The sequence below is a fragment of the Thalassophryne amazonica genome, chromosome 11 (assembly GCF_902500255.1).
Source record: "Thalassophryne amazonica chromosome 11, fThaAma1.1, whole genome shotgun sequence".
NCBI classification, from domain to species: domain Eukaryota; kingdom Metazoa; phylum Chordata; class Actinopteri; order Batrachoidiformes; family Batrachoididae; genus Thalassophryne; species Thalassophryne amazonica.
Window position 1 is genome coordinate 30,465,484 of NC_047113.1, and position 25,120 is coordinate 30,490,603.

The 25,120-nt window shown below is 40.4% G+C and overlaps 1 protein-coding gene across 11 annotated transcripts in view; it reads right to left on the reverse strand.

Annotated features, from left to right (window-relative positions):
* The window catches only part of LOC117519820 (protocadherin gamma-A11-like), a 911,360-nt gene that overhangs the window by 428,472 nt on the left and 457,768 nt on the right, over positions 1 to 25,120 (reverse strand). The gene's annotated exons all lie outside the window — the stretch shown is intronic.

Genomic DNA, 25,120 nt, shown 5'->3' on the forward strand with positions numbered 1-25,120 from the left:
TAACTATTATTAATATATAAAAACATTAAAAGTATCACAATGCGTCTTCGTGAGTTATTTGTCTTTTGCTGATCATAGAGCTTTATAAATAACACTCCCTGCTCCTCAAATACATGAAATCAATGATTTGGAGAAAGAAAGGTTTGAAATAATTTCTTCACTGTGATAAATTTGACAAGCAATGTCAGTGGCTTGAAAGGATTAATATACTTCTTTCACTCAGCAGTTGAAAAGTTGCTGAAACATTTCAAAATTACAGGGAAAATAATACACGTTATGTATATGGCATGTTATGAACCAGAAAAGCGCCCTTGTGCATAGAGTCTGAAAGCCTTTCTATTCTGAGAGCAGAAACACATTTTCCATCATTGTGATTATTTTGATGATAGTGGGAGACAAAAAAACAAAAACAAAAAAACTTCCAAGATGTTACATTCCCTCCTAAAAATTCCTTTGAATACTAAACAGTCACTGTGACCGCTTATTACATACATCCAACATTTCAAGCGGCACTGTTTTCATTTGTCGAATAATTTGTCTGATTGTGTTACTTTACTCTACACATCCACAGACCAGTGTCTTTAATTTAATGAAAGAAATAAGATCCAAGTTCTTCTTGAAAGCTCATCAGGGCAGCACTGAAGGTCAGCACCAAGGACAGAGACAGAAAGAAAAAACAAACAAACAGTAGGACCACATTTTCAGAAAGAGACAGACGAAGACAAGTTGAAAAAAAGTTTTAAGTTGCTAGAGATTTCAAAATTTTTAAAACAATTTTCTTACCAAGGTTTTAAATAATTATCTGACCATCTCCTGCTGGAATTGAATTATGCATTCCAAATCTTCTTTTAGTAATTAACTTTATACTTCTTTATGTGTTTTTACAACATCTGTGTGGAGTCAAATGTGTGGGGTCATGCCCTGAAGTTGAGCAGTTTAGAGGTTTTAGTGTCTTGCACACTTCAGCCAAATCCCAGTAAGCATTCATTCATGTTGCACATTCTTGGGTTGGAATGTGCAAAATGAAGAGAAAGGGTGAAGTGGTTGGAGGGAAAAGAGGGTATTGGACCTTCAAAACTGAAGCAATCTGGTATCGAAGGTACAATAATTTATGTGAATCATCAGCTCATTCTTCCAAATGAGCCTCTGACATGATAGAATAAACATTAATTTAAAATGAATTTGGATTCACATCAAATTTACAGTAAATCAACTCTTCTTTGTGGCTGAGCCTCTATTCCAGTTTCATTTACTATAAATTCCCTCATGATTATTTTTTAAATATCCTATGACACAGACACACTATCCACTATACATTTGTATACATTTCTCAACAAATGCGCAAATGCCATCATAAACACATTATTTCCAACTGACAAATATGTCAAATGAAGCAACATGAAGCAGGCATACTGAAATGTCTCCGGTCACTCCGTTGAGGTTACATATTTTCCCCAAATGATTCAATTCTCCACAAATTTCTGATACACTCCAAACATGTGTTGGACTCTTCTCCAGCACACACCTAGCATCACCCAAAAAATAAAAATAATAAAGTGCATCGATAAAGCATTCAGTGCTTCACTTCTTCCACATTTTGTTATATGACAGCATTATTCAAAAATGGATGAAATTAATTTTCCCCCTCTAAATTCTACACACAACACCTCATAATGACAATGTGAAAAAATATTTTTTTAACTATATTTTTGCACTTTTATACATAATAATAATAATAACTAAGAAATCACATGTACATAAGTATTCACAGCCTTTGCCATGAAGCTCAAAATTAAGCTCAGGTGCATCCTGTTTCCACTGATCATCCTTGAGATGTTTTGACAGCTTAATTGGAGTCCATGTGGGGTAAATTCAGCTGTTTGGCCATGAATTGTAAAGCCACATACCTGTCTACATATAAGGCCCCACAGTTGACAGTGCATGTTAGAGCACAAACCAAGCATGAAGTCAGAGTAATTGTCTGTAGACCTCAGAGGCAGGATTGTCTCGAGGCACAAATTTGGGGAAGGGTACAGAAACATTTCTGCTGCTTTGAAGGATCCAATCAACACAGTGGTCTCCATCATCTGTAAATGGTAGAGGTCCGGATTCATCAGGAGTCTTCCTAGAGCTGGGCACCCATTTAAACTGAGCGATCAGGGGGAAAAGGGCCTTAGTCAGGTTGGTGACCAAGAACCCAATGGTTAATCTGTCAGAGCTCCGTCATTCTTTTGTGGAGAGAGGAGATCCTTTCAGGTGGACAACGATCTCTGCAGCAATCCACTAAGAAGACCTTTATGGTCAGACCAGTCTCACATTTTTTTTTTTTTTTTTTTTTTGGTGCCCCGTCACAATAAGCACCCGATTTTCATGACATGGTTTTTTATTTTGCTATTTATAATCCTCTCCTCCTCCAAACTCTAACCATAACATAAGTTTCTACCCTCCCAAAACCCTAACCAAAACCCTCCCAGACTCCCCTCCCCATCACCCCAAATTTTGTACCCCCCGTCACAAACCTATAAATGAATGTACTTTTCATAATGACACCACAAACTGCCGTGAGACTGGGTTGTTATGGTATAGAGTGCTCAGACAGAAGCCACTCCTTAGTAAAAGGCACATGGCAGCCCACCTGGAGTTTGCCAAAAGGCACCTGAAGGACTTTCAGACCATGAAAAACAAAATTCTCTGGTCTGATGAGACAAAGCTTGAACTCTTTGGTGTGAATGCCAGGAATTATGTTTGGAAGAATCCAGGCACCGCTCATCACCTAGCACAAATACCATCTCCACAGTGAAACATAGTGGTGGCAACATCATGCTGTAGGGATGTTTTTCAGCAGCATTGGGAGACTATAAGGATTGTGGGAAAGACATGCAGCAATGTACAGAGACATCGTGGATGAAAATGTGCTCCAGAGCGCTCTTGACCTCTGACTGGGGTGATGGTTCATCTATCGGCAGGACAGCGACTCTAAGCACACAGCCAAGATATCAAAGGAGTGACTTCAGGACAACTCTGTGAATGTCCTTGAGTGGCCCAGCCAGAGCCCAGACCTGAATTCGATTGAACATCTCTGGAGAGATCTGAAAATGGCTGTGCACCGACGCTCTCCAACCAACCTGATGGAGCTTGAGAGATGCTGCCAGGATGAATGGGCAAAACTACCCAAAAGATAGGTGAGCCAAACATGTGACATCATATTGCATCAACAAAGTATTGAGCAAAGGATGTGAATACTTATGTACATGGGATTTCTTAGTTATTTATTTTTAATACATTTTCAAAAATTGAAAAAGAAAATTATCCTGTCATTATGGGGTGTTGTGAGTAGAATTCTGAGAGAAAATGAATTTATAAGGCTGTAACATAACAAAATGTGAAAAAAAAAGTGAAGTGCTGTGAATACTTTCTGGATATACTAAACTACTCTGCCCCCTCTCTGCAGTGCCACCAAGATACAAAGCTTACTAAACAACAACAACAACAATAACAACAAAAGCAGCACCTTTACAGCCTTTATGCCAAGAAGAATCTGCCAGAAAATGTGGCCTGCAGGAAGTCAAACAATCTCTGCCAACAGCAAAATCATGCAGAAAAGTACAAAGATGCAAAATGACTGAAACACTAGGATTACTGCAGCTTAAACTCCACAGTGTAAACCTTTGTGACATTGTGAACATCTCTATGACATCACAAATAATTTGAACTTCAACTGAGTTGCAATCAGAGCAGATGGCACTCAACACATTCAGTACTTCCAAAGGCACTGATTTTTCTGTCAACTTGATGGCACAGGTGTAGCCTATATTTTGCATAACATACAAAAATGGTGAAAATTATTGATAGACTTGACTAAAATATTAATTTAGAGTGACAATAGTTCAGCACCCTTCTCAAAATCAGACATTGCATCACCCAAGGCCATTAAGTATTTAGACTCATGTTTGTGGGATATCCTGCCAAAACACAAACAAGAATGTCACTCAGCAGAGCACATATCACTGCAGTTGTCAAAATGTACAACTGTTTGAGGTGGTCTTAAATAACTGTTTCCAAACACAAATGCAAATTCTGGCAAAATGACTGACTGCTTTATCAGGATCTAGATATATAGTCCAAAGCACATAGAATTCCTGTTCAGTCTTCAAAATACTTTGCCATTTAGTCAAGTGGGATCTGGGTAACTACTCTGCTTTGTCGAAGTTTGATCCTGTGCGAACTCAAAAACTAAGCAGGGTAACCACCAGTATGTGGATGGAAGACCTCAGAGTAAGACCAAGTAAAACTGGAGTTATGACTGGAAGAGCATCCAGCATTATATTTGTGCCAAATCCCAACATGGCTCTGTATTGGGTGTGCTGTGGTGACCCCAAATAAAAAAAACAGGGGCAACCAAAACTAAAACTGTCACTTGAGTGTGTGGCAAAATGTCATGAAGACTAAACAAGAACTCATAGTTTTAAGTATATATGCACACATGAATGAAAGAAAACCTGCTTTGTCAAACTGCTACATTAGCAAGATATAAATATTGGGCATGAGTAATATACTTGTTCTTACCTCAGGGAAAGGATCTGTTTCTCCAAAACTCTCAGTAAAGTCTGTTGGGCTATTCTTCAGAGACTGGTCAGTTGGCAGTGTGTTGTCATTGTAAGAACTCACAAATTTAAAGTCACTGGTTCTTGAACCAGTTGTCAAATAAGTGTCATAATTATAAGTACTGTGTAATGTTCCTGCGCCATCAACATCTGCATATTGAGGAGGAGGATAACCACTGGGAATGGCGACTCCTCCATCAAACAACATTCTGGGTTTTCTTCTGTGACAAAATTTCACACCAACAGCAACAATAATGAAGGTGAGGAAAAAGGTGGACACAGACACCAGCGCAATGATCAGATAAGAGGTCAGTTTTGAATTCTTCTCATCATAAGACACGTCCTTCATCTCTGGTATCTCAGCCAAGTTGTCAGAAATGAGTAAATACATGGAACAGGTGGCAGACAGAGAGGGCTGTCCATTATCTTTAACTGCTACAATAAGGTTCTGTTTCATGCTGTCAGATTCAGAAATGTCCCTCTGTGTCCTGATCTCTCCACTGTGGACATCAATCGTGAAAAGTCCCGGATCAGTGGATTTGACTATATGATAGGACAGCCAGGCATTCTGTCCAGAGTCTGCGTCCAGTGCGATCACTTTGGACACCAGAGAGCCTCCTTGTGCAGCTTTGGGGACCAGCTCGGTCATGAAGGAGTTGCCCTCTGGGGCGGGGTACAGTATCTGAGGAGAGTTGTCATTCACATCCGTGATGAAGACACTGATGGTCAGGTTGCTGCTGAGTGGAGGAGAACCGTTGTCTCTGGCCATCACGTGGACTTTCAAACTCCTGAACTGTTCATAATCAAAGGACCTGACAGCGTGGATCACCCCCGTGTCTCCGTTAACAGACAGATAAGAGGACACCGGGGCTCCGTTCACCTCACCAGGTAAAAGAGAATAAATCACTGTCCCGTTTTGTCTCCAGTCAGGGTCTCGAGCAGAAACAGAACATAAAGTGGAGCCAGGTTTGTTGTTTTCAGTCACGTGGGTGCTGTAGGACTGTTCCAAAAACACAGGTGGGTTGTCATTGATATCAGCTACAGATAACTGAACAGTTTTAGAGGAGGACAGAGGTGGAGAACCCTCATCAGTAGCTGTGATTGTGATGTTGTAATCAGACACTAATTCACGGTCCAAATGTCCTGTTGTCACCAGAGAATAATAGTTTTTAATGGAAGGAACCAACTTAAAGGGAACATTTTGTTGAATGGAGCAGTGGACCTGTCTGTTTGTCTCTGAGTCTCTGTCCTGAACATTAATGATTCCAACCTCTGAGTTCACTGAAACATTCTCTGATACTGGATTTGTCAGTGATTTGATATATATTACAGGAGCGTTGTCATTGACGTCTGTAACATCAATTATTACTTTGGCATAAGATGTTAATCCTAAACCATCTTTTGCTGTGACACGCAGTTCATATGACGGCGCAGTTTCAAAATCAACGGCCCCTATCAATCTTATATCTCCTGTTTTATGATCAATATTAAATCTCGTCCTCACTTCTTCAGAAATACGCCCAAAATCGTAAGTGACGTCACCATTCAGTCCGTCGTCTGCATCAGTAGCTCTGACTGTCAGCACGACTGTACCTTGTGGAGAGTTTTCAGGCAGACTGGTTTTATAAACGGCCTGACTGAACACTGGCACATTATCGTTGGCATCCAGTACAGTGACATGAATGACTGTCGTCCCTGATCTCTGAGGAGAGCCTCCATCCACAGCTGTAAGAATTAATCTGATTTCATTTAATTTTTCTCTGTCGAGCTCCCTGTCGAGAACAAGCTCCACAGAATTAGTTCCAACACCAAGTATAAAATTTTCATTTTTTTGGAGGTTATACGTCTGAACACAATATTTCCCAATGTCCGCATCATGCGCTTCCTCAATTGGAAAACGAGCTCCCTGATCCGCCGATTCCCTGATATCTATTTGGATCACGTCTTTGTTAAATTGCGGAGAATTGTCATTTACATCCTGGACATGTAAACTAATTCGATGAACCTCTAAAGGATTTTCCAGCATGAGTTCTTGTTTTAAAACGCAGGATGCTTTGTCTCCACACAGGCCTTCTCTGTCAATTCTGTCGGTTATAATCAAGTCACCGTTACGGAGGTTTACGTCACAATAACGTTTGTCGTTCCCGTCAGTATCAATGCGGGCTTTTCGGGACGATAATCCGCTCACATCAAGCCCCAGGTCTTTGACGATGTTTCCGATCACAGATCCACGTCTCATCTCCTCTGGAAACGAATAGCTGATGTCTCCACGGGCGATGTCCAAACAAAGGAGGACGACAGCAACGGCGAAGGTTTGAAAAAGGAATCCTGGAGGCATTTTATCGCTGTTTTGAAGCGGTTAGTAACGTTTCCAGGAGTGTGTGGAGCAATGCAGCCGCAAAAAACATTAAACGTTGCAAAATGAAACGAAATCAAATCGATCCAAGGACGAGTGTCCGCTGTGCGCAACGACTAACTGCAGAATGAGAATCCACACGCGTTAGTAATCGTGGATGGTAAGAGACAGACAATTTTGTTCAGCTGGCAGCTAGCGACATCGTGAGTATCATTCAGAAATAGCATCATGTTCACTTTTTTTGGCAATCTTTTTTTTATCTTTATAATCTGCATTATTCTGGAGACAGTCAACACACAATCATTTTAAAATGAAGTGGGGTGGAGTATTGTTATGGATTTATGATGATCAAATATTAGAGACATCCAAAACTGTTCCATTTTTACTTCACCAAATGGGGAAGATAATCTTGTGATTATTATTATCATTGATAACAACAAAAATAGTCATAATAATCATAATAATTATTATAGTTATGTATTGTTATTATTATTATTATGATTATTATTATTATTATTATTGTTACTTTAGTGTGATTGCAGTCTTATCTGGACAATTCGATGCTCAAACAAACAAAAACTATTTCTCAAGAAGTAGATCAGAGGTCTCAAACTGATTCCAGAAAGGGCCAAAAGGGTGCAGGTTTTCTTTGCAACCACCCACTCCACCAGACGATTTCACTGATTAACATCACTTTGAGAAGATGGAATCTGAGTCAGTGAAATCACCTGCTGGAGTCAGTGGCTGAAAAGAAAACCTGCGCCCTCTTGGTCCTTTCTGGAATCAGTTTGAGACCTTTGAAGTACATTTTACACTGTCAGCAGTAACAAGATTTGGAAAACAGTCCTTCTGTCATTTGTTTAAAAACACATGTAACGTTACATACTAAGTATGTAACATGTAAGTAGTGGTGTCATTCCTTGCTTGCTCTGCTCCCCCTCCCGTCCTGTTTCCATCAGAGACCATGCCAGGTAGTTGATTAGGTACATCTGACTGCAATCATCCTCACCTGCTTATATAACCGGCTTCTTCCTGTAGTCAGACTCATTTTTTGCCTGCAGGTTACCTGGTCCTAGTTCTAGTCTGAATGAACCTTTTTTGTCTCATTGTTGGTTTGTCCTGCACAAACCTCATTTTCTCTGTGTCTTTAGAACTCTTGGTACATTCAGCAACATCATGGCCACCTGGCCCTGCTCTGGTTCTGGATATCTCGCCAAGTTCCATCCAGTTTGGGGATGGCTACATTTCACGCCAGCTCTGGCTGAATTCTCCCTCCTCCAGTGCCAACTACCATGGCCATTTCCAATCACACCTCTCTTTATTATAATAAAATGTTACACTTTATTATGGTCTGCTTACTGCATTTTGAGTCGAACCTTGGCCTTTGGGTTTTTGTGTTGTAACAAAGTCGTGGTTTCATCTGACAAGAGACATTCAAAATGGAGTTCCATAATTCCAAATTTATTGTGCTTCATTTTTTTTTTTTTTTTTGATCTTTTAGATTGCACTTGCCCTGCGACAGACTGGCATCCTACCCAAAGTATTCTTTGCATCACACCCCATGAATGCTCTGATAGCCACCCCCCCACAAGACCCTGAATTGGAGTAAGCGGGTATAGAAAATGGATTTCACTTTTACTCAGTGCAGAACTCATGAGCACATGAGCTCTGCCTCATCATTTTTCCGACATCAATTCATTTCCACAAAATATGCATGGTTAGTATAATGATATATGAATAATATGTTGACTCTATATTGTAGTTGAATCTGAAGCACGTTTTGTTTCAGCATGTGTCATAGACATAAATGTACCAAAATATAAATAAATATTAAAAATAACAAAAAACAGATTTGCCTATTGTCGTTAAGAAGTATGAGCCAGAGTGAATGCACACAAGACACACACACACACACACACACACACACACACACACACACACACACACACACACACACAGACACAGACACACACACACACACACACACACACACACACACACACACTATAAGTATAGTAACAGGATATTTATTTTAAAATGTCTAACACCAACAACTCTTAAAAAGACATAATATAGTTTAAAATACAAATAAATGGATTTCCCATTGCGTGTCCTGGGTCTTCCCCGGGGCCTCCTCCCAGTGGGACGTGCACGGAACACCTCTCCAGCGAGGCATCCAGGGGGCATCCGGAAAAGATGCCCGAGCCACCTCAACTGACTCCTTTCGACATGGAGGAGCAGCGGCTCGACTCCGAGCTCCTCCCGAGTGACCGAGCTCCTCACCCTATCTCTAAGGGAGCGCCCAGCCACCCTGCGGAGGAAACTCATCTCGGCCCCTTGTACTCGCGATCTCGTTCTTTCGGTCATGAGCCAAATCTCATGACCATAGGTGAGGATCGGAACGTAGATTGATCGGTAAATCGAGAGCTTTGCCCCCCTACTCAGCTCTCTCTTCACCACGACAGTCCGATACAGCGATCGCATCACTGCAGATGCTGCACCAATCCGTCTATTGATCTCATGCTCCATCCGTCCCTCACTCGTGAACAAGACCCCGAGATACTTAAACTCCTCCACTTGAGGCAAGGACACTCCACCGACCTGAAGAGGGCAAAGCACCTTTTTCCGGTCGAGAACCATGGCCTCGGATTTGGAGGTGCTGATTTTCATCCCGGATGCTTCACACTCAGCTGCAAACCGCCCCAGTGCACGCTGAAGGTCCTGATTTGACGAAGCCAACAGAACCACATTGTCCGCAAACAGCAGAGACGAGATTCTGTGGTTCCCAAACCAGACCCCCTCTACACCCTGGCTGCGCCTAGAAATTCTGTCCATAAAAATAATGAACAGAACCGGTGACAAAGGGCAGCCCTGGCGGAGGCCAACGTGCACTGGAAACAGGTTTGACTTACTACTGGCAATGCGAACCAAGCTCCTGCTGTGGTCGTACAGGGACCGGATAGCCCTTAGCAAAGGACCCCGGACCCCGTATTCCCGGAGAACTCCCCACAGGGTGCGCCGAGAGACACTGTCGAATGCCTTCTCCAGATCCACAAAACACATGTTGACTGGTTGGGCAAACTCCCATGAACCCTCGAGCACCCGATGGAGCGTGTAGAGCTGGTCCAGTGTGCCGCGACCAGGACGAAAACCACACTGCTCCTCCTGAATCCGAGGTTCAACCATCGGTCGAATTCTCCTCTCCAGTACTCTGGAATAGACCTTACCGGGGAGGCTGAGGAGTGTAATCCCCCTATAGTTGGAACACACCCTCTGTTCCCCCTTCTTAAACAGAGGGACCACCCCCCTCCAGGACACGTAGTCCCTCCAGGACACGCTGGAGGGACTACATCTCTCGGCTGGCTTGGGAACGCCTTGGGGTTCCCTCGGAGGAGCTGGAGGAGGTGTGTGTGGATCAGGAGGTCTGGGCGGCTTTGCTTGAGCTGCTGCCCCCGCGACCCAACTCCGGATAAAGCGGAAGAAAATGGATGGATGGATGGATTTCCCATTGAGATCCTTTGCAACACTCATGTGTCAGATATTCTAAATCTCCATCCATCCTTTTTCTGAACCACTATCCTGATTTTTTTTTTCTTTTCATTTTTAATGCACCTGTTTGATGTAATTGAGCAGTGGACAAAAATTACAGTAAAATATTTCAGTCTAACAACTTGCTTTAAATTGTTCAGTTCTTTGACCATGATTTAAATTCTGTATATAAAAATGTTTAACTTGTTCATTTACCTTTTGATTCCAGTCAAAACTTGTTTGAGCACATGTTTGTTGCTCTGCAGGAGAAGCCTTATATTACCCAATTTTGTTGGGTAAACATGAGCATGAACAATTTTTACTTCCTGGACTGACTTGAATGTTGATGAATGAATTTTGCCACGACAGAGTACTGATGAGTATTATGATATAAGTATATGTTTGATACTGATAAATAAAGTTCACATAAAAGGTACTTGAAAAGGCACAAAAGTTTCCTCTTTGACAAAATCTGTCAGCACATTTTTGTCTGAGTGAAATACATATACTGTCACCCTGCATAAAAAAATAACATTGATTATAATATTATAATCAAGTACTTGTTTCAAAAACATTGCAATGGTTAAACAGAAACCATCAGCGAAAGGTATCATATAAGATGCAACACACATCGGCATATTTGTATGTCTGAGAAAAGGACAATGAAGAAGAATTATATACAAGAAAAGCTTCAAGCAACCAGCCCTGAGGTTCAGCACCAAGGACAGTGAAATAAGAATCGAGCCAAACCCCATTCAAACTGAATCGACAGTTCAACAGATAACAACTGAAGGCTGTACCGACTTTAATTTGTCCAAGAAATATTTGCAATTGCTTTCCTAAAGGGAAATAAAGAGATAATCACACACTGACCAAACAGAAACCTGTGATTCTGCTGATCGGGATGAAGGATACAGCCACTGTTAAAAAACAACAGTTTCAATCAAATCACTGTTACTCTAGTGAATACTTAATTTATGGACATCACAATGCCTCTCAAGAATTACAAAGAAATTGGCCTTTAATTACCAAAAATATCAATACACTTGAAAGAAAAAAAAAAAAAACAAATTAAATACAAAATCAGGGTGCAGCTTGGAACTTGTATCATCAGGCTTCAAGTCTGTCCACATGTAAAAAATGAGAGGTAAACCTTTTTGAAAACTTGCATCTAATCACACTTAGAAAAAAAGAAGAAAAGAAAAACATTTAAAATGTAAAAAAAGAAATGTGATTGTTCTTACCTCAGGTGAGCTGTCACTTTCTGCAAATGCTTCAGCAAAGTCTGATGGACTTTTCCTCAGCGTCTCTTCAGTAGGTAGTGTGTTGTCATTGTAAGATGACACAAACTTAAAGTCACTGGTTCTTGAACCTGTTGTCAGGTAGGTGTCATAATTTATGCTACGTAAAGTTCCTGTTCCATCAACATCTGCATATTGAGGAGGAGGATAACCGCTGGGGATGGCAACTGCTCCATCAAACAACATTCTGGGTTTTCTTCTGTGACAAAACTTCACACCAACAGCAACAATAATGAAGGTGAGGAAAAAGGTGGACACAGACACCAGCGCAATGATCAGATAAGATGTCAGTTTTGAATTCTTCTCCTCATAAGATGCGTCCTTCATCTCTGGTATCTCAGCCAAGTTGTCAGAAATTAGTAAATACATGAAACAGGTGGCAGACAGAGAAGGCTGTCCATTATCTTTAACTGCTACAATAAGGTTCTGTTTCATGCTGTCAGATTCAGAAATGTCCCGCTGTGTCCTGATCTCTCCACTGTGGATATCAACAGTGAAAAGTCCTGGATCAGTGGATTTGACTATATGATAGGACAGCCAGGCATTCTGTCCAGAGTCCGCGTCCACTGCGATCACTTTGGACACCAGAGAGCCTCCTTGTGCAGCTTTGGGGACCAGCTCGGTCATGAAGGAGTTGCCCTCCGGGGCGGGGTACAGTATCTGAGGAGAGTTGTCATTCACATCTGTGATGAAGACACTGACGGTCACGTTGCTGCTGAGTGGAGGAGAACCGTTGTCTCTGGCCATCACGTGGACTTTCAAACTTCTGAACTGTTCATAATCAAAGGACCTGACAGCGTGGATCACCCCTGTGTCTCCGTTAACAGACAGATAAGAGGACACCGGGGCTCCGTTCACCTCACCAGGTAAAAGAGAATAAATCACTGTCCCGTTTTGTCTCCAGTCGGGGTCTCGAGCAGAAACAGAACATAAAGTGGAGCCAGGTTTGTTGTTTTCAGTCACGTGGGTGCTGTAGGACTGTTCCAAAAACACAGGTGGGTTGTCGTTGATATCAGCTACAGATAACTGAACAGTTTTAGAGGAGGACAGAGGTGGAGAGCCCTCATCAGTAGCTGTGATTGTGATGTTGTAATCAGACACTAATTCACGGTCCAAATGTCCTACTGTCATCAGAGAATAATAGTTTTTAATAGATGGAACCAATCTGAAGGGGACATTTTGCTGAATGGAACAGCGGACCTGTCCATTTATCCCAGAGTCTTTGTCCTGGACATTAATGATGCCCACCTCTGTATCAGGTGACACATTCTCTGGTGTGGGATTAATCAGTGACTTCAAAGTGATCACCGGTGGGTTGTCATTCATATCTGTCACCTCTATGACTACAGTACAATATGACGTCAGACCCGGTCCGTCTTTGGCTCTTACACGCAGTTCTATAGACGTCTCTGTCTCATAATCGATGAAACCAGCGAGCTTTATCTCCCCTGTTTTATCATCAATTGAGAACATAGAATCATGGTCGACGGACACGTGATCAAAGTTGTACGTAATATCTCCATTGGATCCCACGTCTGCGTCAGTCGCCCTCACGGTTACAATTAGAGCACCTTCAGGTGTGTTTTCAACCAGACTTGCTTTATAAACGGCTTTGCTGAACACTGGCGCGTTATCATTCGCATCCAGTACAGTAACATGGATCACCGCAGAACCAGACCTCGGCGGATCCCCGCCATCCGTTGCTGTTAACACCAACGTCATCTCCTTCTCTTGCTCTCGGTCTAATTCGTTTATCAAAACCAAGTCACAGTTTTTGCGTCCTCCGTTCTCCATTTTTACATCAGTGGAGAAGAATTTATTCTTTTGCAAGTTATATTGCTGTACAGCATTTGTTCCGATATCTGCATCATGCGCCTCAGACAGCAAAAATCTTGCTCCTTTAACGGCCGATTCTCCGATTTCAAACGAAATCAGCTCTTCATTAAAATGCGGGGCGTTGTCGTTAATATCTTGTACGTGAATACTGATACGGTGAAGCTCTAAAGGGTTTTCCAGGAGAAGTTCTTCCTTTAAAATACAAGAGGCTTTCTTACCACAAAGACCGTCTCTGTCGATCCTGTCGATGATGATCAGCTCTCCGGTGCTCACATTAATGTCACAATACCGTTTTTTGCTTCCATCCGTGTCAATGTGAGCTTTACGCGAGGACAGTTTAGGAATTCCAATGTTGAGATCTTTGGCTATATTTCCAATAATAGATCCTCGTCTCATCTCCTCTGCGATGGAGTAGCTCACGTCTCCATTCGCGACATGCAGGCCGACGAAAAAAAGGAGGAAACAAAAGCGCTTGCCTGCAAATCCTGCCTGCACATCGTTTCTCATCTTGGTCCAGGCGTCCATTATGTCGGAAAAATGCTTTCAGATTTGTGATCCACGGCTGAATTTCGAGTTCAAAGGAATATTCGTCAGAATATACTCGCAATGCGTCCTCTTAACATCACAATGGAATAATGATGATTTGACAATGGTGGGCAGGGATGGATGCATTAAACAATTTCAATCTTTGGTCCACAGTGACACCAAGTGGTTCAAGCGGATAGAACACCACCAACTTCGGAGTTAAGATGGCAACATCATCTTCATAATAAAAGGAATGTGTTTGTGTATCCGGAGCATCAGTTGAAATCTAGACAGAGCTGACTTTCCTCCTTTGGCACACCTGTGTATTTTTTTCATGAGGATTCAAGTCGTGAAAATAGTTAGGTGATCGGACCAATATTTTTGGAGAAATAAAACAAGAAGCCTGTTTATATCGCACTTCCACAATAAGAGCCTGTATTTCAAAAATAAAAAGCCTGTGAGGTAGCTGCAGATCTGACAGAATTCATCAGTCTGTCAGCATTTTCTGTATGCATGTGACTCCAAACGCAGAATTAACATGTTCACACTCTGCACAAAACATCAGAATTGTGTCTCACACAGGCCAAAAAAAAGGGGGAAAAAAGAAAAATAAATTTGACCTAATGTGAACACTGTCACAGTGCAAATATAAAACTTCAGTTATTCATAATTTGTTTACATGGAATAGTATACTGGTTAAGCAGCTTCAGAAAAACTTATTGATGACAAAAATTCATTTTACAAAATTTAACAACTGAAAACAGATTAAACCTTCAATAAAGACTTTCATAAAAGCCATTTTTTTTTTCGGTCAATACTTAAAAAAAATGCAGCATAACTGTAGTCAGATTTTCCCCAAAGTTCTGTTTTCTTCCTTATATAGTACAAATGACAACATCTATTGTAGAATCCATGGGGGTCAATGTCCTAGTTATGTCACAATTACAGATATTACAATTGTTCAGTTGTTAAATCATGCTTATTAATAAAATAAATATGCATTTAATAGCTGTCTTTTTGCTTTATTGGTTATATGGGTAACATTTGTGTCAAAGTTACCGGTCAAAAACTAAGATCTGTGTGAAAAGTTTCCTCGAAAAATACAATGCACATGCAGTTCTTTTATTTTGTTTAATTGCTTATCTGACTCTAAGTAACCAACCAACTAACTAACTAATTTAATCCTGTGTAAACAACATTTACTCACTGTGACAATGTATTAATAATTGTCAAGAAAAGGCACCTTTATGTGCAAAAATACATCAAACCAAACTAAAATTAATAATGTCATGGAAAATACCAGGAGATCAGAAGACACTTAAGAGGGTATAAACAGTAAACATTTCGTCATTGTGACAATAAATAAACTAATAAATAAATAAAAACCACTGCCCCTCCCTTCCCCTTAATCCTCTAACCATAACCGACCCCCCAAGGTTAGGGTTAGGCTTAGGTTTAGGGGAGGGGACACACTTAAATTGCAAAAAAAAAAAAAAAAAAAGTCACAAAAATGGGGCACTTTTCATGACGGGGTACAAAAAACATGAGATTGAACAGATAACAGAAGGTACATTAGAAGACAAGTGCACTTAGCAAGTGTCCCAGAAAGCATCTCCAAATATAAAACAGTAACACTAACAGCAATACTGATGTGAAACAACACCAAAAATTCACTGACTAATCAAAGCTGTCACACATAGCAAGAATGTGCAGGATTTTGTCTTGAATCCTCACTCTGACCACTAGGGGCGGTATTGCACCATTTGTCTTCCGGGTTACAGAACCTGAGGTGGAGTTTTTTTTAACTTTTACTTTGTCTTTTGGACTGTCGTCTCTGTCTTTTTGTCGTTGCTGTTGACTTCTGGTGATCAGCCCGAGGCGTCAGCGTAGTTCCACCGGCGCGGCTCCACCTGAAGCCCGAGGCGTCAGCGCAGTTCCACCGGCGCGGCTTTACCGAGGCCCGAGGCGCCAGCGCGGAGTTATCTGACCATGGGTCCGAAGAAGGCACTGACGGCGGAGGAGGGAGATGATATCAAGAAGTCCCTGGACTTTTTGTCTGAGGAAATTTCTGTGGTTAAAATGCAGCAGAAATTCATTATGGAGCTGGTGGAAGAAGTGAAGGCTCTCCGGATCCAGAATGCCGAGAAAGACCGGCGTCTGGTGTACCTGGAGAACCGTGTTGCGGAGTTGGAACAGTACACAAGGATGAACGACGTTATTATTACAGGAATTCATATTAAACCTCGATCCTACGCACGGGCGGTGTCAGAAGACAGCGGAGGGGAGGCCAGTGAGCAGGAGGCCAGCTCAGTGGAACAACAGGTGGCTGACTTCCTGCAATCTAAAGGTATTCAGATGGACTGTAATAACATTGAAGCGTGCCACCCCCTGCCCAGGAGAGAGGATGGAGACAAGCGAGCAGTTATAATGAGGTTTGTCAACAGAAAACATAAAATGGCATTGTTAAAACAGGGACGGAAACTCAAAGGAACAAACGTTCATCAATGAACATCTGACCAAAAGAAACGCAGACATCGCCAGGAAAGCTCGTTTCTTAAAAAAGCAGGGAAAAATTCAACAGACATGGACATCCAACTGCAAAACATTTATCAAATTGAATGGAACACCAGAACAAGCAAAGGTTATGGTAATCAGGAACATCGAGGATCTGGACAAATATGACCAATAAGGTATGAGGACACAAACACATCACAACACCATGACACAGACCAGAGGAACCTATTCATCTACTACCTATTCATCTACATCTGGAGACAAGAAGGATATAACTCAAAGGATTGCTGATCATGGAAAAGTAGAACTGAGAACATTTAAATACACAGACCACAATGTACTGGACTTGGAGCACGATATAGACCCGGACAATAATTTCTTCTCAAATATCAATGACAGTTGTTGCTATTATACAGATGAACAGTTTAATCGGATCATTAGAATGGATAACAAATGATCAATAATCCATTTCAACAGCAGAAGTCTATATGCAAACTTTAACAACATTAAAGAATATTTAAGTCAGTTTAAAAAAATATTTAACATAATTGCTATATCAGAAACATGGATCAATGAAGATAAAGGAATGGATTTTGAACTGGATGGATATGAATTTAATTGTGTAAACAGAAAAAATAAGAGTGGAGGAGGAGTGGCTGTGTATGTGGATAAGAACATGGATTATAAAATAGTAGACAATATGACAACTGTGATTGATAACTTATTAGAATGTATAACTATTGAAATATGTGAAGAAAAAAGCAAAAATGTATTAGTCAGCTGTATATATAGAGCACCAGGATCTAGTATTGAAACATTCACTGACTGTATGGGAAAAATGTTCTCAAAAACTAATCAAAAAACTGTGTTCATTTGTGGTGACTTAAATATTGATCTGCTCAATCCAAATAAGCATAAAATAACAGATGAATTTATCAGTATAATGTACAGTATGAGTTTATATCCAAAAATCACCAGGCCAAGCAGAATTACATCCCATAGTGCCACCTTAATTGATAATATATTCAGCAATGATATTGAGAATAACACTGTGAGTGGATTATTAATCAATGACATTAGTGATCATCTACCAGTTTTCATCGTTTATAATAGAAACCATCGGCGGAATCAGCCAGAGGAGAAAATAAAATACAGGCGAGTGCGGACAGAGGAAAACATGAACACACTAAAGAAGGATTTACAGGAGCAAAACTGGGAAAAGGTATACAGTGAAAGTGATGTTAATAGTGCATATGAAACTTTTTTACAAATATTTACATCATTATATGATAAAAATTGTCCAATTAAACAAGACTACAGAAAACAAAAAATCCAAGCTCGACCATGGATGACGAAAGGGTTACGAAATGCATGTAATAAGAAAAATACACTGTATAGAGAATTCATAAAACTAAAGACTAAAGAGGCAGAAAATAGATATAAGAAATACAAAAATAGATTAACTAATATTATACGGGTATGTAGGAAGGAATATGGGATATATTAAATAGCATTATCAAAAATGGTAATAAAAAACAGAGTTACCCTCAGTATTTCATTGATAATAATGTCAAGAAGGAAAATAAGGATGAGGTAGTCAACGGTTTTAATAATTTTTTTGTAAATATTGGACCAAGCTTGGCAGAAAAAAATTCCCGATTCCCAACCTGAGGATTGGGATAATAATCTCATAGAAAGAAATCCCTGTTCAATGTTCCTCACAGCAGTGGATGGAAATTAAATTATAGACATTGTGAATAATTGTAAATATAAAACATCTACCGATTTAAATGAAATTGATATGGTGGTGGTAAAACAGGTCATTGAATGGATTGTAGAACCATTAACATACATCTGTAACTTATCATTTCAAACCAGTAAATTTCCCAATCAAATGAAAATAGCTAAGGTTGTGCCGCTGTATAAGACTGGGGATAGACACCACTTCACAAATTATAGACCTGTTTCTTTGCTTCCACAATTTTCAAAATTATTAGAAAAGTTATTCAATAATAGATTAGACAAATTCATAAATAAACATAAATTACTTACTGATAGTCAATATGGATTCAGAGCACATAGTTCAACATCACTTGCATTAATAGAATCAGTTGAGGAGATTACAAACGCCATAGACCACAAATTACATTCAGTTGGAATATTTATAGACCTTAAAAAGGCTTTTGATACAATCAATCATGACATATTAATCAATAAACTTGAACAGTATGGGATTAGGGGGTTGGTGTTGCACTGGGTGAGAAGCTACTTAAGTAACAGAAAACAGTTTGTGAAGTTGGGGGAATATACATCATCATGCTTGGACAATGCTTGTGGCGTCCCACAGGGGTCAGTATTGGGTCCAAAACTGTTTCTAATTTATATAAATGATATTGTCAATGTTTCCAAAATATTAAAATTAGTATTATTTGCAGATGACACAAGCATTTTTTGTTCAGGGGGGGATTTGCAGGAGTTACTGAGGAGGATCAGTATAGAAATGGGAAAATTGAAAATATGGTTTGACAGAAACAAATTATCATTAAACTTAAGTAAAACAAAATACATGTTATTTGGCTATTGTAATACAGACATACAGGTTCAGTTACAAGTCGAGGGGGTAGATATTGAAAGGGTACATGAAAATAAGTTTCTGGGGGTGATAATAGATGATAAGATAAACTGGAAGACTCATATAAAACATATACAAAGTAAACTGTCAAGAAGCATTTCAGTTCTAAACAAAGCGAAACATATTCTGGACCACAACTCACTCCGCATTCTTTACTGCTCACTGGTCTTACCATATTTACAGTACTGTGCAGAGGTATGGGGTAATACTTATAAAGGTACAACACAATCACTATCAGTAATGCAGAAAAGAGCTATAAGAATTATTCATAATACTGGCTATAGAGATCATACAAATCCACTATTTTTACAATCCAAATTCTTAAAATTCACAGACTTGGTTCATTTTCAAACAGTACAAACTGTGTATAAAGCAATAAACAATTTACTTCCAGCAAATATTAAAAATATGTTTTTTAACAGATCAGGGGATTACAGTCTGAGGGGGAAATTTAATTTAAAGCATCAGTGGGCACGAACAACATTAAAAGGTTTCTGTATTTCTGTCTGTGGGGTGAGGATGTGGAACAGATTGGGAGTGGGGCTCAAGCAATGTCCAAGCATGAACCAGTTCAAACAGCGGTACAAAAATATGGTTTTTTCTAGGTATAGGGAGGAGGAAGGGTAATGAGGGTTAGGGTGTTTTTGTTTTTTGCTTTGGCTTGTAAATATATAGTATTTTGTATGTAAGTAGGTATGTGTAGGTGTATATTTATGTTTGTGTATATACATACACATATATACACATATACATATATACACATATATATGTGTATATATGTATATGTGTATATATGTGTATGTATATGTGTATGTATGTTGATGTGTGTATGTATATATGTATGTGTATGTGTATATATATGTATATATATATATATTGATATCGGTTTAGGTGTGTAGGAATCTATGTGTATATGTGGCAAAGGGTATTACTGGTTGTGGGGAAGAAGGGGTAGGGATAAATAAGCTGATGCTTCACCCTACCCCTTTTCGGACATGTTGGGTACACCGTAGGAACTTTTTTGTTGTTGTCTTTACTGATCTATCTTGTAATTGTTGTTGTATCAAATGTTCGAAATAAACAGTTTTCATTCATTCATTCATTTTCATTCAAAGCTTGTTCATGTCTAGTATATGAACAAGCTTCAAGGAATCTTAAAGTGCTCCAGAAAAACAAAATTGTTTGTTCTTCAAAATCTGTCTAGTAGGCAGTGTGTTTTCAATGTAAGATGAATTAGATATATCAAACTTAAAATCACTGCTTGTTGAACCTGTTGTCAAATAGGTATCACAGTTATAAGAGGACTATGAGGAACCATTCACCTCACTAGGTTAAAGAGTATAAATCACTGTACTCTTTTGTCTCCAGTCAGGGTCTCGAGCAGAAACAGAACATAAAGTGGAGCCAGGGTTGTTGCTTTCAGTCATGTGGGTACTGTTGGACTGTTCCAAAAGCACAGATGGGTTGCTGATCATCTACAAAAAACACCTCTGCTGATTTGGTAATTTGCACCATCCACAGCTGTTAGCATTAACCTTAACACTTCTTGAGATTTTTGAACAAATTCTTGTCTCACTGTATTTGAACCATTCAAGATATTCAAAGAAAAAAATGTGTGTAAAAGTCAAATTCTATAGCTTTTTGACCAGTATCTGCTTTGCTTGCTGTGTTTACTCAGTAGGATGAGCCTCTTGGAGTAGACTTGCTCATTTCCATCTTAATGTCATCTTAGATAAAGGCAGGCGCATGGTTGTTCTTAATCCTCTGTTTGAATAGATATTTGGTATGACTTCAGTGGATCCTCAAGCGCCAGTACACATTTTAAAGTGCGCAGTAACTTTGAAGTGCAAATCTCCTCTCTATTAATCCAATCAGCCACCGCCAGGTCAATGTCAACGTCAATATCGCAGGAACATTTCCAGTTTCTTTCAGAAACAATTCAACCCTGATGTGATGAGTAATTTTGTTTCAAGGCTGAGATCCTTGGCTATGTTTGAGATGGATGATCCACACTGTTCAGCTACAAAAGCAAGAAAGGAAGGCTGCAGACAAAATGAATTGGGAATCTGTTGTAAGCAATCTGAAGTTTAAAAGCATGTGTATCAGAGGAATATGTGATCAGCATTCCTCTTGCACACTAGCTTGTATGTATAAGCAAATGGGGACATGTAACATGAAGACAGCAAACAATGAGCCTGAAAAGTGTAGGTAGAGATGACTGACTGTGCAGAGTGTCCACCAAGTGTCTCTAGAGAGTGAGCCTCACTACATTTATGCAAAATGACAATATACAGATGCTGATGGATTACAATATACAAATGCGGAAAATGCCTCACATTTTAATGCATTCTTATAAACACAGAGGTTGGACTCATAACCAGTACCTCCAACAATCTAGCAAAATATATCATATGCTGTTTCTGTATGTTTTGCAACCCCTGAGCAAATAAAATTCAAATTCAAACTGTGTCCTTGGAGTAAATAGAATGCCCTGTTGTGGATAAGGGCTCCTTTACACATAGTGCAACGTTTGGACGACGTGCACACTTAATGTGCATGACGCAGGAATCATGTGAAAACCATGTGATAATTGTCCCTGCCTCCAACGCTTCGTACACCTGTTGCTACAACTATCTGCACACACAAGTGCCTGAAAGACAAGTGTGCGCTGTGCAAACCCATCGCACCCTATTGCGGCAGGTGTCGACCAAATTCCAGATGACACTCATGACCATCTAACACCACTCGCATGGCACTTAGAAAATGTGTGGCCAGTCGTACTCTTCACATGACAGCAGACTGTAGATGCCCACTGTCATACTGGCAGAGAAATTTGTCTAAGTTCCACACAACTGTGGCTTTGGTGTGTACGCTGAGAACTGATAGGAGGCGTGGCTTCCGACAGAAGCACCTGTGGTGATCTGTCATTCTGGATGTTCCAGCTACACAACACCTGTGCAAACACCTACTGTGTTTGGACAGTCATGGACTACCAACTGTCCACTGTGAGGTGCGTGTGTCTGATTGCTGTATTTATGTGGACATAAATAAAAACATATATCATAGTGGCAACAAGCTGCAGCCAGTGAGCGCATGCACAGAGTGGACATTGACGGCCTGCCAGGTTGAAACAGACCATCGGATCAGAACATGCAGCGGGCAATCTGACTGTCACGTCACCCACGTGAACTCTATTCCACATGATGCAGTGTCTGTGCTGCAGCGCGCCGTCCACAAGACATGCGTGTCAGGCAGGACGCTCGTGGCCTCCTGGATGCACCGGACCAGCTGTTGTGGACATCAGAGCACACTCCTTCTCATTTATGTCATTTCATGACTGGATGTCAGTGACCATGGGTCATCTACAGATGAACAGATGGATCATTGTTGTGTGGGCCGCCCGAAGAGGAGGTACTGCTGGCTCACCACCAGAGGGCGCCCTGCCTGTTATCAGGTTTCAGGCACCAGAGGGCGCAGTTGCCGGAGGAGTCCACCAGGTGCACGGAGCTGACAGCTGTCACACATCATCATCATCATCACCATCTATAAAAGCCTGGGAGAGACATCACACTCTGCCGAGTTATCAGCTTACCCTACAGGTAAACCTACTCAGCCGCTTTGTGTCGTACGCACATTCATTGTTTCCTGAAGTCTTGCAGTTGTGATTTATACTTGAAGCTTGTAGCTGAGTTTGTGGAAGTTGGAGGAGTTGGCGTTTCCACTTCTAACTTCTGACTTACTAAGTATAACAATTGACACTGCACGTTCTCCAGTTTTCCTCTGCACTCTGGGAGTATCTGGATGTATTCCTACAAGAGGATTACTGTTTGTTGCTGACTGTTTGCTGGGTGTACACACACCCACCTTAACCTGTGTCTGTTCCTGCCAGCAGTACCGGATCTGACAGCCTGAAGCGGTGGACACCTGGGGACTCAGGACTTGGCGGCTCCGGCGTATTGCAGGTCTCCGTTGGCGGTGGAACATCGTGGGTCCCGGCTCTTCTCTGGTTAGCCGTCTCCTACCCTCGGGCCTGCCCACGCGTTATCTGGTTTTCTTGATTGACAGACTCAAAGCATTTTGAACTTCTTGTGCACATTTGCAGCAATAAATTGTATTTATTGGAATCTCTATTGGCCGTTCATTTACGCCCCCTGGTGTGGGTCTGTGCATTTCACTTTCCCCAACAGATCATATTTGTATTGCTCGTTTGATAAATGTGGTGTTTTTATATGGTGTGGGATTTTATTATTATTATTTTTTTTTTTTTTTGTAATACTTCCATGTCCTTCCTGATAGGAGGCAGCTTCCTGCAGCTTTCAAAGAACAGCTCTGAAGCTCAGTGGCAAAGTCTCTGGCAATCAGAGCTTTTGAGAGGCATGAGTTTGCGTCCCAAGTGGTGTGTTTTTCTTTGTTTCTTTTTTTTTTATTATTCCACATAAGCGGTGTGATGTGGTCCCACAGGTACCGGCTGGTTTTTATATTTTTTTCACATAAGCGGCGTGATGCAGTTCCACGTGTCCCAGCTGCTTTTTATTTCTTCCACATAAGCAGCGCCATGTGCTGCACCTGGTACTGTTCCTGCTCAAAAGACACCGGCGCATGCACAGACTCTTGCACCGGGTTCGTGCATGCCTGCTCGTCGGCGCAATGTTTCATGGTGTGCTAATTTCAAACTATTTTGTACTGTTTTGCTGTAATCGAACAAACGTCAACCAAACTTCGCACTATGTGTGAAGGGGCCCTAACACAATATAATGTTAAAATGACATGATTAAAACAACACATTAAAAACACACCTATGCAATGTGTGTAATGAGGAAAAGTAAAATTCTGAACTTTTTGTTATGAGGCAACTAAAGTGTCTTAAATTAACATTTGATTTCAGCATTTTTCATGGGATGTTTGAATGTTTTAAGGGTTTATCACTGTGTTTGATAAACATTACATTATATTTTCTGAATCCAAGCCAACCATGACTACCAAAACAGCATAATCCAACCTGCTGTTTTAGCGTTTCATTGATTCATTCATTCAAACATTGTTGCAGGGATTGATATGGCAATAAATCCACAATTTTTCTTTCTTTTTTTATGTGGACAAATATCTTGTTTATCTGACAACCATCTACCAACTGATTGAGTTGCAACCAAATGTACCTGGTCCAAGAAAGTGAACTGTAGACATTAGTGTGGGTTAAAAGTACAGTTTGGATCCAGTTAGTAAAACTGACAAAAATGAAAATGTCAACACGAGCTGAGGCCAACATTGAAACAGATGAAGCTGGAATATTCTAAGCATATATAGCATATGCGACTATGAGTGTAACTGTATACATTTTAGGAGGCAGCCACACACCATCAGCCCCGACTATCTCAAATTGTAAAATATGTTTAATTGTACACCAAAGCTTCTGTATCTGGCAAATTCAATCCAAACATCCACATCAAATGATGTTGGTGAGCAATCACAAGCAATCAGTTTGAAGAGTTAAGTCCAATAACCTTCCACCAACTTTGCAACTTACTCAGAGGACCAAACCACAGCTATCATGTAAAGGGCACACATAGGTGAACTCATTAAAGTAATAGCCCTTGTTCCTGACAAATCAATTCTCTCTATCGCATATAGGAAAAAAATGAACCAGAAAGCATTGATTTGTATAAATCATTTTTGTTCCTCATTCAGCTGAATTTCTGGCCCCACAAAATCCAAATTTTATTTTCACATGGGTCTACACAACCCCATGTTGGTCTACAAGAAAGCCATGCATGTTTATCTAATTTTGCAAGGGTATGGAGTGACATCCGGTTAGAGTTCACAGGAT